Here is a 16,494-nt window from a genome sequence, read left to right as displayed (position 1 = left end):
TATTTTCAGGTCTCTCCAGAGATGTTCGATCGGGTTCAAGTCCGGGCTCTGGCTGGGCTACTCGAGGACATTCAGAGACTTGTCCCGAAGCCACTTCTGTCTTGTCTTGTCTTGGCTGTGTGCTTAGGGTTGTTGTCCTGTTAGAAGGTGAACCTTCTCCCCAGTCTGAGGTTATGAGCGCTCTGGAGCAGTTTTTTTCCAATGTTTTTATGATCTCTCTGTACTTTGCTCCATTCATCTTTGCCTCGATCCTGACAAGTCTCCCAGTCCAAATGCTGAAAAACATCTCCACAGCATGATGCTACTACCACCATGCTTCACCGTAGTAGAGGTCGACCGATTAAGAGGAATGGCCGATTAATTAGAGCCGATTTCAAGTTTTCATAACAATCGGAAATCTGTTATTTGGAAACCGATTTGGACGATTTTTTATGTATTTTTAAACCTTTATTTAACTAGGCAAGTCAGTTAAGAACACATTCTTAATATCAATGACGGCCTAGGAACGGTGGGTTAACTACCTTGTTCAGGGGCAGAACGACAGATTTTTACCTTGTCAGCTCGGGGATTCAATCTTGCAACCTTACGGTTAACTAGTCCAACGCTCTAACCACCTGATTACATTGCACTCCACGAGGAGCCTGCCTGCCTGTTACGCGAATGCAGTAAGAAGCCAAGGTAAGTTGCTAGCTAGCATTAAACTTATCTTATAAAAAACAATCAATCAATCATAATCACTAGTTAACTACACATGGTTGATGATATTACTAGTTTATCTAGTGTGTCCTGCGTTGCAGTATAATCGATGCGGTGGCATTTCGCGAAAAAGGACTGTCGTTGCTCCAACGTGTACCTAACCATAAACATCAATGCCTTTCTTAAAATCAATACACAAGTATATATTTTTAACCTGCATATTTAGTTAATATTGCCTGCCAACATGAATTTATTTTAACTATGAAAAATGGTGTCACTTCTCTTGCAACAGAGTCAGTATATGCAGCAGTTTGGGCCGCCTAGCTCATTGCAAACTGTGAAGACTATTTCTTCCTAACAACGCCAGCCAACTTCGCCAAACATGGGATGATTTAACAATAGCACATTTGCGAAAAAAGCATAATCGTTGCACCACTGTACCTAATCATAAACATCAATGCCTTTCTTAAAATCAATACATATCAAAATCAAATCAAGTTTATTTTATATAGCCCTTCGTACATCAGCTAATATCTCGAAGTGCTGTACAGAAACCCAGCCTAAAACCCCAAACAGCAAGCAATGCAGGTGTAGAAGCACGGTGGCTAGGAAAAACTCCCTAGAAAGGCCAAAACCTAGGAAGAAACCTAGAGAGGAACCAGGCTATGAGGGGTGGTCAGTCCTCTTCTGGCTGTGCCGGGTGGAGATTATAACAGAACTATGCCAAGATGTTCAAAATGTTCATAAGTGACAAGCATGGTCAAATAATAATCCTGAATAATTTTCAGTTGGCTTTTCATAGCCGATCATTAAGAGTTGAAAACAGCAGGTCTGGGACAGGTAGGGGTTCCGTAACCGCAGGCAGAACAGTTGAAACTGGAATAGCAGCAAGGCCAGGCGGACTGGGGACAGCAAGGAGTCATCATGCCCGGTAGTCCTGACGTATGGTCCTAGGGCTCAGGTCCTCCGAGAGAGAGAAAGATAGAGAGAAGGAGAGAATTAGAGAGAGCCAAGATTATATATACAGAAGTATATATTTTTAAACCTGCATATTTAGCTAAAAGAAATCCAGGTTAGCAGGCAATATTAACCAGGTGAAATTGTGTCACTTCTCTTGCGTTCATTGCACGCAGAGTCAGGGTATATGCAATAGTTTGGGGCGCCTGGCTCTTTGCGAACTAATTTGCCAGAATTGTACGTAATTATGACATAACATTGAAGGTTGTGCAAATTAACAGGAATATTTAGACTTATGGATGCCACCCGTTAGATAAAATTCGGAACGGTTCCGTATTTCACTGAAAGAATAAAGGTTTTGTTTTCGAGATGATAGTTTCCGGATTCGACCATATTAATGACCTAAGGCTCGTATTTCTGTGTGTTATTATGTTATAATTAAGTCTATGATTTGATAGAGCAGTCTGACTGAGCGATGGTAGGCACCAGCAGGCTCGTAAACATTCATTCAAACAGCACTTCTGTGCGTTTTGCCAGCAGCTCTGCTTTTTATGACTTCAGGCTGTCAACTCCCGAGATTAGGCTGGTGTAACCGATGTGAAATGGCTAGCTAGTTAGCGGGGTGCGCGCTAATAGCGTTTCAAACGTCACCCGCTCTGAGACTTGGAGTAATTGTTCCCCTTGCTCTGCATGGGTAACGCTGCTTCGAGGGTGGCTGTTGTCGATGTGTCCCTCGTTCGAGCCCAGGTAGGAGTGAGGAGAGGGACGGAAGCTATACTGTTACACTGGCAATACTAAAGTGCCTATAAGAACATCCAATAGTCAAAGGTATATGAAATACAAATGGTATAGAGAGAAATAGTCTGAAAATTCCTATAATAACTACAACCTAAAACTTCTTACCTGGGAATATTGAAGACTCATGTTAAAAGGAACCACCAGCTTTCATTAGTTCTCATGTTCTGAGCAAGGAACTTAAACGTTAGCTTTTTTACATGGCACATATTGCACTTTTACTTTCTTCTCCAACACTATGTTTATACATTATTTAAACCAAATTGAACATGTTTCATTATTTATTTGAGGCTAAATTGATTTTATTGATGTATTATATTAAGTTAAAATAAGTGTTCATTCAGTATAGTAATTGTCATTATTACAAATACATTTTAAAAATCGTCCGATTAATCGGTATCGGCCTTTTCTGGCCTGCCAATAATCGGTATCGGTCAACCTCTACACCGTAGGGTTGGTGCCAGGTTACCTCCAGATGTCACGCTTGGCATTCCGGCCAAAGGCTTCAATCTTGTTTTCCTCAGTCCAGAGAATCTTGTTTCTCATGCTCTGAGAGTCTTTAGGTGCCTTTTGGCAAACTCCAAGAGGGCTGCCTTTTACTGAGGAGTGGCTTCCGTCTGGCCACTCTACCATAAAGGCCTGATTGGTTTAGTGCTGCAGAGAAGGTTGTCCTTCTGGAAGGTTCCCCCATCTCCACAGAGGAACTCTTTAGCTCTGTCAGAGTGACCATAGACTTCGTGGTCACCACCCTGACCAAGGCCCGATTGCTCAGTTTGGCCAGGCAGCCAGGTCTAGGAAGAGTCTTGGTGGTTCCAAACTTCTTCCATTTAAGAATGATGGAGGCCACTGTGTTCTTTGGGACCTTCAATGATTCAGAAATGTTTTTGTACTGTTCCCCAGATCTGTTCCTCGACACAATCCTGTCTCGGCACTCTGCGGACAATTCCTTCGACCTCATGGCTTGGTCATTGCTCTGACATGCACTGTCAACTGTGGGACCTTATATAGATGTCACGCCCTGGCCTTAGTTATCTTTGTTTTCTTTATTATTTTGATTAGATCAGGGTGTGACATGGGGGATTTATGTGTTTGTCTTGTCTAGGGGTTTTGTATGTTTATGGGGTGTTTTTTCTAGTCTAGGTGTTTGTATGTCTATGATTGCTTAGATTGGTTCTCAATTAGAGGCAGCTGTTTATCATTGTCTCTGATTGGGAACCATATTTAGGCAGCCATATTCTTTAGGGATTTCGTGGGTTGTTGTCTATGTATTGGTTGCTTGTGTCTGCACTTTATATATATAGCTTCACGTTCGTTTAGTTTTTTTTTATTAGTTTGTTTCGTGTTAATTAAATAAATAGAAGAATGTATTCGTATCACGCTGCGCCTTGGTCCTCCTCTCTTCCTCCAAACAACGAACGTGACAATAGATAGGTGTGTGCCTTTCCAAATCATGTCCAATCAATTTAATTTACCACAGGTGGACTCCAATCAAGTTGTAGACACATCTAAAAAATTTGTCAAAACATGTTTTCGCTTTGTCATTATGGGGTATTTGATGTAGACTGCTGAAAAAAATTATTTAATCAATTTTAGAATAAGGCTGTAACCTAACAAAATGTAGAAAAAGTAAAGGGGTCTAACATTTCTCCAAAGGCACTGTATATGTGCATGCCCATGGAAGCCATTGTAAGCTGGAGGGTGGTGTGTCAGTCCATACCGATTCAAGGGCTTGTGGTTGATAAGATGTGTCAGTGACTTAAATCACTGGTACATCAGAAGTTAGGAAGAAGGCTTCTTCCCTATGCATGCGAAGCAAACACCCCTAATCATGGCTTACTCACTGCAATGCAGATGTGAATCTACCCACAGTCTAAATTTAACTCAGTTTCACAATTTAAAAGTATTCTCATATTATCTAGGCCTCTTAGTTTAAATTCAACCTACCATAGACTAAAGTCAATTTAGGCTGTTCAAGAAATAACCTTCAATTCATCTTTCAAATCGGTGTGCTTATACTTCCTATGCTAGTGAGTCTACAAAAACCGGCCAACCTACCACGCAGATATTTTTTTCACTGAAACAATATATTATTATTTTGACCTCTAACACCACAAGTGGATTCCACTGTATCAAAAATAATAGATTAGGTTACAACATATCCTGTATTAATGCAATTGACAAATGAATACACTTTGCTTTTAGCAATTTTTACAGAATAAAAATGTAAGTACACCTTTGTAAAGATTTTAATATAGCTAATACATGTTTAATGAATGATATTTTAATAAAATGCCATGGCGTTGTAGCGAACGGAGGGAGCGGGAAGCTTACTGGGTCTCTGCATCTTACCAATAGAGTTAACTCACTTTGTGGAATTGTAATATGGCTCATATAACGAGGGCTACACTGCCCCACTCGAGCAGGAAGGTACGTCCCCATGCTTCGACTAACTTCAGTCTCACGATGTAATCCGATCGCCCCACGGCCCCCATCCCATTTCTGACACCGATATAGCTAACGAGGGGCGTGGGAAGCGAACCCGGGCCTCTGTGAAAGGTATACAACCTACGCATCTTGCCAATATGTTAACTCGATGGGAATTGTAACTTATATAGCGTGGATCGCTACAGTATATTACTTATAATTACCTAGGCCAATTAGAAGTTAGGCTAGTTCAACTAGGCTATTTGTGTTTTGGACTTATCTGATTCCTCTGTCTGTAACTGCATGCATTCCAAACGGCTGTTGTCTATGACGTCCGTAAGCAGGTTTGAGAACCTGTCTGAATTGAATCCAAATGATAACACATTGATACTCAATATTTTGAAATGTCGTCGTGTATGTCAACCGAATACTTTATTTAGTATAGTATCAAGAACTTTGTGCTGATGGAGACAATAGTAAATAGTTCATTTGATGCGGGAGAGACCATCCACAGCACTGAAAGGTGTTTCTATGAAACGATCGAGACGCAAACGTCTTGGTTTTGCTCATAATGTAACACAGTCCAGGAAATAGGCTATACTTAGGAGTTAAAGAAGCAATTGGAGGCTTTGCTTATCGTCAATGCTCGAGAGGAATCAAGCTCTTAGTGCGTTGAATGCTTGGAGACCGATGACTATCCCTATGTCACAGTGGTTTCGACTCACTCAATCATATGCACTTCAACATACAGCGCATGCTTTCACCTTTGCTTTCGCCTATTCTTTGGGAGTCATTCCAGGATATTTTTTTGATCACACACTTGCACACAGGTACGTAAATATATTAGATTACATTGATGTTTCGCTTCCGTGTGTTTGGTGAGGGTTTTGAATGGCAGCCGAGTCGAGGAGAATGAGTAGGAATATGAGCAAATGCGAACCTATTAACCCACTCGAGACTATATCAAACAAACAAACAAACATAACAAACGTTCCATTATCAACAGTCTGTATCGGTATCAATAACGACATTAGTACGTGGTTATATCATATGGGTTTGATAGAGCTGCCCTATTATAGGCTACCTTTGCTTTTTCATATTCTTGAAAATGTGAAGTTGAAAAGGTTGCCCTGTTATCATGCAACAACAAAACCCAAGGGATTAATCTGTTTGGAGGAACGTTATTGGAAGAGCTTGGTTGACTAGATTCATGATTGTTGTTTTATAATCTTAGTCAATTATTAAATGGCTATTTATTAGACTTTGTTGTTTGTTCCTTAAAAACAGGCAGAGACAGAGGAACGCACATCCATATTAGGAAGTCAAATGTCCTACACATAGGCATAATGGACATGCCATAGCTGTCATTTAGTTAGAGGAACATGGCACAAATGTCACAAATGCATTCATAATAGCTGACTCAAAAGTCCCCAACATCTTAAATAGCCTACCATCAAAATTAGTTGGAGCTCATTAACATGTGGCGGGGGTGGGGAGTCGAAAGATGCGGGCTGGATGGGGGTGTCGGGAATCAGCACAACTTTTGAACCACATGGTATTCATGTTTTATTGTCCTTCATAAACTGCAATAAACCATTGTGGACGTATGTCCTATGCTCTATATGGGGAAGCCTAAATCTCCTGTACGTGGAGATGTGTGTGACATTGTGGAAGGAAGACAAGCAGGAGGGTTGTGCCTTAACAATCACAAAGTAGTGTCCACGTAGCGCAAGGGAGCATATTACAAGTCTGCGCACAGATTTCCGGCAATTAGGCTACGCGTAGCCTATTCAAACCTCATATATATATATATATATATATATATATATATATATATATATATATATATATATATATATATATATACTTTTTTAAACATGTGTTTACCTATTTGACTGGTTTTATTTACTGGCAGAATTCGATAAAGGCTATAGGCACAGTACCCAAATATATTGCTGTATAGGCTAACAATGAAACATGAAGGCCTAAACAATTTAAGCCAGCTGTGGGTTAGTATGCAATGCATAATTTTGATACAACTTTTCTGTTTCCCCCTTTTCAACCTCGCGCTGCCTGTCCTCGGTTCTAGTTGCAGGGACGTCACGCGGGTGCTCTACATTCTTAGCGCAAGTGACACGAGAGAGAGAGAGCGGGTGGCAGACAGGGAGATAGACAGACAGACAGGGAGATAGACAGACAGACAGACAGACAGACAGACAAACAGGGATAGAGAGAGATAGAGAGAGAGAGCATGGAACCTGTACAGTCCTACAGCAACAAGAGAGCAGCGCGAGGAAAGTACGCGAGAAATGTGTCATGCAATGGAACTAATAATTCATAGAATAAAAATATGATAGTGGAACCGGCACTCTCGAAATAGTGCCCCAAGTCGTCTAGGCTAGGCCTATCTGGAGTAATTCCCTCATATTGTATAACCATACCTCTCCTAAGGGAAAACGGTTGTCCACTGTCTTACTGGGAAGGAAGTCGCTAAATACATATTATTGTTCCTGGTTGCAGGTCGAATGGTATTATAGCCTCAGACAGACGTCTTTGACTGGCCAAAGACTCAAAGCATTAATTTCCTTGCCCCTGTGAACACAGTGTTACTTGAGGAATGGGAGTGGTCATTAAATTAGGCTACTATTTAGTTTTATTTGCTTGTGCCCTGATTTGAAGAATGTCATAACATCAACACATGGCTGTTTTCTTTCTAGGACATTGCAACATGTATCAGTATAGCAGTGCACTTGTCTGGCTACATTTCGGGCAACAATGTAGTGTACAATCAGGGAGCGTTTTGAATGACACTGCACACTGAAAAAGTTATGATGTAGTCCTACAACAAGACAAAACTTGAAAGGTGGAAAATAACTTGACATGTTTGATACAAAGCAGACGTTTAGCAGGCTAATAACAGTGCAGTGGTCAGCATTGGGGACCGTTTCCTTATCTTTGTACACCTGTTTTACAGGATGCAGCTGTCATCTCTGGCGGAGTCAGGTTTCAGACTTACAGGAAACGTGTATTCACCTTTCAAAAGTCCGCTGATGAAAACCGTTTTATGCGATCCACAATCTCTTCCGTGACATTTGGACATGATCGTAACACATGACGTAGCCTAATTGTATTCTCCCTCAGAACTGAGTAGCCAATGAAATTAGAATGCTAATCCACTGGAGCGTCACCTGATGTAATAGGACCACATATTATCTTCAAATGTATTACAGTGTGAAGGTGTCCATCCAACCTTTTTATGAGAGTAAATCACACGTCGCATAAAAAAATGTCACGACAGGCCTGATGGAAACGTCACATTTGTTGGCAAACTTTCCAAATGTCAACTAAACAAATACTCTAGGCAAGGTGGGATCTTTTTGTGTTGGTAGAATTTATTAGGCGAGAAATGGCTCTGGAAACCGTTTTTGTGCGCAAATATTGATATCATAACCTTTATATCGAAGTCAAGTTGGAGTCACGACATGAGATGTTATTTAGTCCTCCCGCTACGACTCGGGAAAGCATGCGGTTTATTAGGCTACAGATGAAGTAACAGGTTGGTGAAAGTGCAAGGTGGCAAGCAACATCCAATAACAACATCCACCTTTCCAATAAAGAGGGTCTTATTCTGGGGACATGATGATCAATGCTTGGCTGCAGTTTGACAAATACACATCATCTCGCTCTTTTGTCCGTAATAAGCTCATCATGTAGGCTATACCTGCACTGTGGGCCTTATACGCAGTCTGTTGGCTAGAGCGAATGTGCATGTGCTAATGTAACAGTATAACTTTAAACCGTCCCCTCGCCCCGACACGGGCGCGAACCAGGGACCCTCTGCACACATCAACAACTGACACCCACGAAGCGTCGTTACCCATCGCTCCACAAAAGCAGCGGCCCTTTTGTGGAGGTTTCAGAGCAAGTGACGTAACTGATTGAAACGCTAGTAGCGCGTACCCGCTAACTAGCTAGCCATTTCACATCCTTTACACTAATACCGGAGTGGGCACATTAGCTAAATAAAGCAAAAACATTTTTTGTGACAAAACCATTAGTAGAGTTGAAAATGCATTGGAAACCCTTTTCATTTGTATTTTTATTAGGTACATGGGCATTTAACCCTCTATGACATTACTTTTTTGTTGTTGTTGGGGAAAGCAATATGCTACGAGGGTACTGAAACCACAAGGTTTTCTATAATACATAGAAGTGGAATAAGGAAAACAAGCAATATATGCATTAGAACAAGTTTTATTTTGACAAACATCAACCACAAATGGTTCCAACCGATCACAATTAGAAGCTTTAAAGTCAAAACATCAAACAATCAAATGAACAAACTACTACCAATTACAACTAACACCTCATGTATAAATGTTTCTCACATTTCATATGAACATATAAACCAACATCCAAATGACTGTGTGTGTGTTTGTGTGTGTGTGGAGGGGTTAGCCTGTGTGTGCGGGTCTATGTGCGAGTGTGTTTCAGTGTGTCTGAATGTGTGTTTGTGTGGGTTATTGTTTGAATCAGTCTTTCTCTTTTTGACAAAGCACACTCTGATTTCCTATTCTGTGTGGAACCTCAGGAAGCAGTTGCTGGTGGATGTGAAACAGAGGTGGACATCACATTTCCAGGCACTTGGCCATTGGTGTACATGTGCACCCTGGTACCTTGCATCTCCCCTTCTTTTCAGCCATAATCATCCAGTAGGCTGTGGCATCCAGGCACACACCAGGGACTGGAATTGGAGCAGCGGGTCCTTTTCTCCCCATACTCACCAGCAATTGTGGAACTGGGACGACCTTTCTTGCGCTCCCGATTCTTTCCACTTTTGCATAGGCCTTCAGCGATGTATGACTTGAAGGTATACAGCTTCATTTGTTCCTTCTTTCTCATGCCAGTGCCTTCACAATCTCTTCGGTAGAGCCGCCAGGTGGTCACGATGATCATATCCAGGAAGTGGAACACCAGCCGGCGGTAACACTTTATTGATCTGATTTTCTTCTGGTACAGTGCAATCAGGGAGTCAAGCAGATCCACCCCACCCATACTCTTGTTGTATTCTTTCACCACAGCAGGGCAGGGGACTTTGGTGATCATCTTTCGCTTGCGATCCCACATGTCAACCTCGGTGACTGGGTGGGCTCCAGTGTAATCACTGAGAAGGGTCACTGAGCGCTTATCGTACCACTTCACAACGGGCAATGCGGTTTCTCCAACCATGGCTATCTTCTGTTCAAAAGATCCACGTCCTACTCTCTTTAGCTCAGCATCGCACATCAAGTTGACGCCTGGTAGTCTGTTACCACGAACAGTACCAGTGCAGTGAATTCCCTGCTGAGCCAGTGTGAGCACGAGGGACACTCGGAAACCAGTTGTCGAAGAAGAGCTTGTAGTTCTCTTGCTTGGGTATAGGCTGGGCCAGGCAGAGGACAACGTTGCCACTTGCTCCCACATCTGCTAGCTCAGGGTTGTACAACTCTCCCTGTGCAGATTTCTAAGTTGTACGGGACACCATCAGAGCCAGCCAAGACGAGTATCTTGTAGCCCCATTTCTTTGGTTTTGATGGCAGGTTTTGCTTCAATCTATTTCTTCCCTTGAATGGGACCATCTGCTCATCAGCAGCCAGCTTCTCACCCATTGGGATCGATGTCAGTTTTGAGGTTAGATGAGTGACCAGTGGTCGGATTTTGTGGAGTAGATCATCATTTCCCTCCTGTCGCTCTTCATTGTTACTGAAGTGCAGGGAATTTTTGATGGCCTCCCATCTATTCAGTATCATGGTGCCAGCTACTTGGGACACTCGGCAGGCTTTGTTCCAAAACATGCGGGTGTCTGGTAAACCAAACAATGACATGTACACCACAATACCCAGGAACTGCTCCAATTATTTTGTAGTGAGGTTAAGGGGCTTGTTTGCGTTACATTGTATCGCACATAGACTTGACTACCCTACAATAACTTCCAGAATGTCTTCAGAAAAAAACTGCTTGAAGTACTGGAGGGGGGACATTATATCATCAGATCTTGAAAGCCGTTCCTTCCATTCTGAGTAAGCATTGAAGTATGCATTGTGGGGTGTTCTCCACCGGGGTAGGCATGGAACATCAACCTCTGCTACATCTTCATCCTCAGACTCAGTCTCATTGTCAACAGACATATACCCATCTTCATCCACTGACACGCATACACACACACACACACACACACACACACACACACACACACACACACACACACACACACACACACACACACACACACACACACACACACACACACACACACACACACACACGTTACTTTTCTGGCTGACCTCTAATTGACCCCTGACCTCCTAACTGTCTCTCAAACCTGATTCGGGGATCCACTCTTCCTGACTCTCCTCAAGCTCACTGTCCTCACTGTCAGAGGGAATGACCCTAACTGCTCTATCATGTTCCTTCCGGCCATAAAATGTTCTTGTGTCCATTTCCTGTATCAGTAGATAGTAAAGTAAATACATTGACTATGGTCATAATTATGCATTCAAGCACATCTCCACACTTTAGCATGATATTGCCCGAACAAAAGTGGTCTAACTGCACAATGTTGCCCTGAGGCAACGAACCAAAAAACACAGTTTTAGTATATATAAATAAAAAACGAAATAAGTCTTTAAACAATCAAACATACTTATTTACATACTCATGCACATGTATATATTTTTTATATAAAGTTATTTAAATTTAAACATGTTAAAAAGTGATTTTATCTTACCAATTGGTGGCTCTGTGACCCATGTGGCTTTGCTTCCTGAAAGGACTGCTCCACCCCCAGACAAAAGGCCACACCCACTTCAGCCCCTTATTTCATTGGACACAGACATGTCAGGTGATATTATATATATATATATTTTTTTTTTTAATTAAAGGGGTGGTGTGATGTCCAAAAAGGTAGTTTGTTTCCTGAGGGCAACACCATGCCATAGAGGGTTAACTGCAAAAGTAATTTTTATGTTCGCTACTTGTCATCACGCACAGCCTTTTATGCACAATTTTCAATTTGATGGAAACACATCTCTGATGAGGAAATGTGTGTTTTATGCAGATTTTAGAATATTAACTGTAGCGAATTGGATGGAAACCTAGCTACTAACCACGTTTCCATCCCCAGTTGTTATGCGAGTAAAGTCATACCATTTAAAAAAATAAATATTGACAGCTGTGATTTTCTAAATGTTGACAGATCATTTTTCGTTTAGAAATGGTGGTGGAAAAGCCTTTATGCGAAAGTTTGATGTGAAAACCATCATATTCGATGTAAACTTGAAGTCACGCGATGATATGGTGTCTGGTCCTCCCACTATGACTTGAGAAACCATGCAGTTTATTAGGCTACAGATTAAGTAAGTTATTATGCCCTTCACAGGGTGTTGAAAGTGCACAGTGATTTTGATGCTTTCCTATAAATATCCAGGGTCTTATTCTGGTGACATGATGATTGAGGCTTGACTGCCATTTGACAAATACAAATATTCTCGCTCTAATCCATAATCATCTCATCATGTAGACTAGCCTACCCGCACAACCCACCTGCGTTGTATCTGCGAGCTGTCGGCTAAAGCTCACGTGCCAAGACCACAGTAGCCACATTTGCGATTTAACTCAGTTTTTGTGACAAAACTCTCAGTAGAGTTGAAAATGCAATGGAAACACATTGAACTTTCAATTTGTTTTCGGTACATGAAAACGTAAGTGAAAAAGTACATTTTGCGTGCACTATGTCATCACGGACTGACTTTTTTCCGCAACAAGTCTGTTTGGTAGGAACACGTCAATGGTGTTCTTTATTATGTGGAATTTAGAATATTCACATTCAAATCTGTCGCCATTTGAATGGAAACCAAGCTTGTGACTCAATGCGATAGATTTGTATGGCTTTGTGAGAATGACACTTGACAGTCACATTTACTAGTCTTTTTGTAAGTTTACAATTTTACAAGAGTAGGGAATGTTATTGTTGTTGTGTCAGTTGATTTAATGTCTGACATGAATTGAAATATTATCGTCTTAGTCTAAAACTAAAGTACAGTACCAGTCAGAAGTTTGGACACACCTACTCATTCAAGGGTTTTTCTTCATTTTTACTATTTTCTACATTGTTGAATAATAGTGAGGACATTAAAACTATGAAATAACATGTGATGGTGATGGTGCTTTGCTGGTGACCCTGTCTGTGATTTATTTAGAATTCAAGGCACACTTAACCAGCATGGCTACCACACCATTCTGCAGCGATACGCCATCCCATCTGGTTTGCGCTTAAAAATAAAAAAGATTTCACTTTTATTTAACCACGTAGGCTAGTTGAGAACAAGTTCTCATTTACAACTGCGACCTGGCCAAGATAAAGCAAAGCAGTGCGACACAAACAACAACACAGAGTTACACATGGAATAAACAAACATACAGTCAATAGTACAATAGAAAAAAGTCTATATACAGTGTGTGCAAATGAGGATAAGGGAGGTAAGGCAATACATAGGCTATAGTGGCGAAATAATTACCATATAGCAATTAAATACTGGAGTGATAGATGTGCAGAAGATGAGTGTGCAAGTAGAGATACTGGGGTGCAAAGGAGCAAAATAAATGGGGATGAGAGTTGGATGGGCTATTTACAGATGGGCTATGTACAGGTGCAGTGATCTGTGAGTTGCTCTGACAGCTGGTGCTTAAAGTTAGTGAGGGAGATATGAGTCTCCAGCTTCAGTGATTTTTGCAGTTCGTTCCAGTCATTGGCAGCAGAGAACTGGAAGGAAAGGCAGCAAAAGGAGGAATTGGCTTTGGGGGTGACCAGTGAAATATAACCTGCTGGAGCCCTACGGGTCGGTGCTGCAGGTGGGTGCTGCTATGGTGACCAGTGAGCTGAGATAAGGCGGGGATTTACCTAGCAAAAACTTATAGATGACCTGGAGCCAGTGGGTTTGGCGACGAATATGAAGCGAGGGCCAGCTAACGAGATCATACAGGTCGCAGTGGTGGGTAGTATATGGGGCTTTGGTGACAAAACGGATGGCACTGTGATAGATTAGTAGAGTGTTGGAGTAGAGTGTTGGAGGCCATTTTGTAAATGACATCGCCGAGGTCAAGGATCTGTATGATAGTCAGTTTTACGAGGGTATGTTTGGAACATGAGTGAAGGATGCTTTGTTGCGAAATAGGAAGCCGATTCTAGATTTAATTTTGGATTGGAGAGGCTTAATGTGAGTCTGGAAGGAGAGTTTACAGTCTAGCCAGACACCTAGGTATTTGTAGTTGTCCACATATTCTAAGTCAGAACCATCCAGAGTAGTGATGCTGAACGGGCGGGCAGGTGTGGGCAGCGATCGGTTGAAGAACATAGTTAACACAGTGTCCAAAGAATGGCCAGAAGTATACAGAATGGTGTCGTCTGCATAGAGGTGGATCAGAGAATCACCAGCAGGAAGAGCGACATCACTGATGTATACAGAGAAGAGAGTCGGCACGAGAATTGAACCCTGTGGCACCCCCATAGAGACTGCCAGAGGTTCGGACAACAGGCCCTCTGATTTGAACTCTGTCTGAGAAGTAGTTGGTGAACCAGGCGAGGTAGTCATTTGAGAAACCAAGGCTGTTGAGTCTGCCGATAAGAATGTGGTTATTGACAGAGTCGAAAGCCTTGGCCAGGTCGATGAATACGGCTGCACAGTATTGTCTCTTATTGATGGCGGTTATGATATCGTTTAGGACCTTGAGCGTGGCTGAAGTGCACCTATGACCAGCTCGGAAACCAGATTGCATAGCAGAGAAGGTACAATGGGATTCCAAATGGTCAGTGATCTGTTTGTTAACTTGGCTTTCGAAGAGCTTAGAAAGGCAGGGTAGGATGGATATAGGTCTGTGGCAGTTTGGGTCTAGACTCTAGAGTGTCTCCCCCTTTGAAGAGATGGATGACCGTGGCAGCTTTCCAATCTTTAGGGATCTCAGATGATGCGAAAGAGAGGTTGAACAGGCTAGTAATAGGGGGTGCAACAATTTTGGCGGATAATTTTAGAAAGAGAGAGTCCAGATTGTCTAGCCCGGCTGATTTGTAGGGGTCCAGAATTTGCAGCTGTTTCAGCAAGTTGCTGTGGGAGGCTGTTGACTGGGATTGGGGTAGCCAGGTGGAAAGCATGGCCAGCCGTAGACAAATGCTCATTGAAATTCTCAATTATCGTGGATTTATCGGTGGTGACAGTGTTTCCTAGCCTCAGTGGAGTGGGCAGCTGGGAGGAGGTGCTCTTATTCTCCATGGACTTCAGTGTCCCAGAACTTTTTGGATGCAAATTTCTGTTTGAAAAAGCTAGCCTTTGCTTTCCTAACTGCCTGTGTATATTGGTTCCTAACTTCTCTGAAAACTTACTTATTGCAGGGGCTATTCGATGCTAGTGCAGTACGCCACAGGATGTTTTTGTGCTGGTCAAGGGCAGTCAGGTCTGGAGTGAACCAAGGGCTATAACTGTTCCTGGTTCAAAATGTTTTGAATGGGGCATGCATATTTAAGATGGTGAGGAAAGCACTTTTAAAGAATAACCAGGCATCCTCTACTGACGGAATGAGGTCAATATCCCCCCCAGGATACCCGGGCCAGGTCGATTAGAAAGGCCTGCTTGCTGAAGTGTTTTAGGGAGCGTTTGACAGTGATGAGGGGTGGTCGTTTGACCGCAGACCCATTTACGAACGCAGGTAATGAGGCAGTGATCGCTGAGATCCTGGTTGAAGACAGCAGAGGTGTATTTGGAGGGCAGGTTGGTTAGGATGATATCTATGAGGGTTCCCATGTTTACGGGGTTGTACCTGGTAGGTTCATTGATCATTTGTATGAGATTGAGGGCATCTAGCTTAGATTGTAGGATGGCCGGGGTGTTAAGCATGTCCCAGTTTACGTCACCTAACTGCACGAGCTCTGAAGATAGATGGGGGCAATCAATTCACATATGGTGTCCAGGGCACAGCTGGGGGCAGAAGGTGGTCTATAGCAAGTGGCAACGGTGAGAGACTTGTTTCTGGAAAGGTGGATTTTTAAAAGTAGAAGCTCAAATTGTTTGGGCACAGACCTGGATAGTAAGACAGAACTCTGCAGGCTATCTCTGCTGTAGATTGCAACTCCGCCCCTTTTGGCAGTTCTATCTTGTCGGAAAATGTTTTAGTTAGGGGTGGAAATTTCAGGGTTTTTGGTGGTCTTCCTAAGCCAGGATTCAGACACGGCTAGGACATCCGGGTTGGCAGAGTGTGCTAAAGCATTCAATTTAAACAAACTTAGGGAGGAGGCTTTGAATGTTAACATGCATGAAACCAAGGCTTTTACGGTTACAGAAGTCAACAAATGAGAGCGCCTGGGGAATGGGAGTGGAGCTAGGCACTGCAGGGCCTGGATTAACCTCTACATTACCAGAGGAACAGAGGAGGAGTAGGATAAGGGTACGGCTAAAGACTATAAGAACTGGCCGTCTAGTACTTTTGGAACAGAGAGTAAAAGGAGCAGGTTTCTGGGCACGGTAGAATAGATTCAAGGCATAATGTACAGACAAAGATATGGCAGGATGTGAATACAGTGGAGGTAAATATAAG

General features: G+C 42.4%; 1 protein-coding gene across 2 annotated transcripts in view; it reads left to right on the top strand.

Moving 5' to 3' along the window:
• Positions 1–5,073: 5,073 nt before the first annotated feature.
• The window catches only part of LOC129857763 (zinc finger protein 516-like), a 65,639-nt gene continuing 54,218 nt past the window's right edge, over positions 5,074–16,494 (top strand). Inside the window, exon 1 of one of the 2 annotated variants that reach the window (XM_055926307.1) lies at positions 5,074–5,702. The gene's annotated coding sequence lies outside the window, so the exon portion shown is untranslated. The remainder of the gene's footprint in view (positions 5,703–16,494) is intronic. The other variant, XM_055926306.1, reaches the window with a different exon arrangement.

This window comes from Salvelinus fontinalis, chromosome 6 (assembly GCF_029448725.1).
Source record: "Salvelinus fontinalis isolate EN_2023a chromosome 6, ASM2944872v1, whole genome shotgun sequence".
In the NCBI taxonomy this organism is placed as follows: domain Eukaryota; kingdom Metazoa; phylum Chordata; class Actinopteri; order Salmoniformes; family Salmonidae; genus Salvelinus; species Salvelinus fontinalis.
The sequence above is the reverse complement of the archived record's forward strand: the minus strand, read 5'-3'. Positions and strand labels throughout refer to the sequence as shown.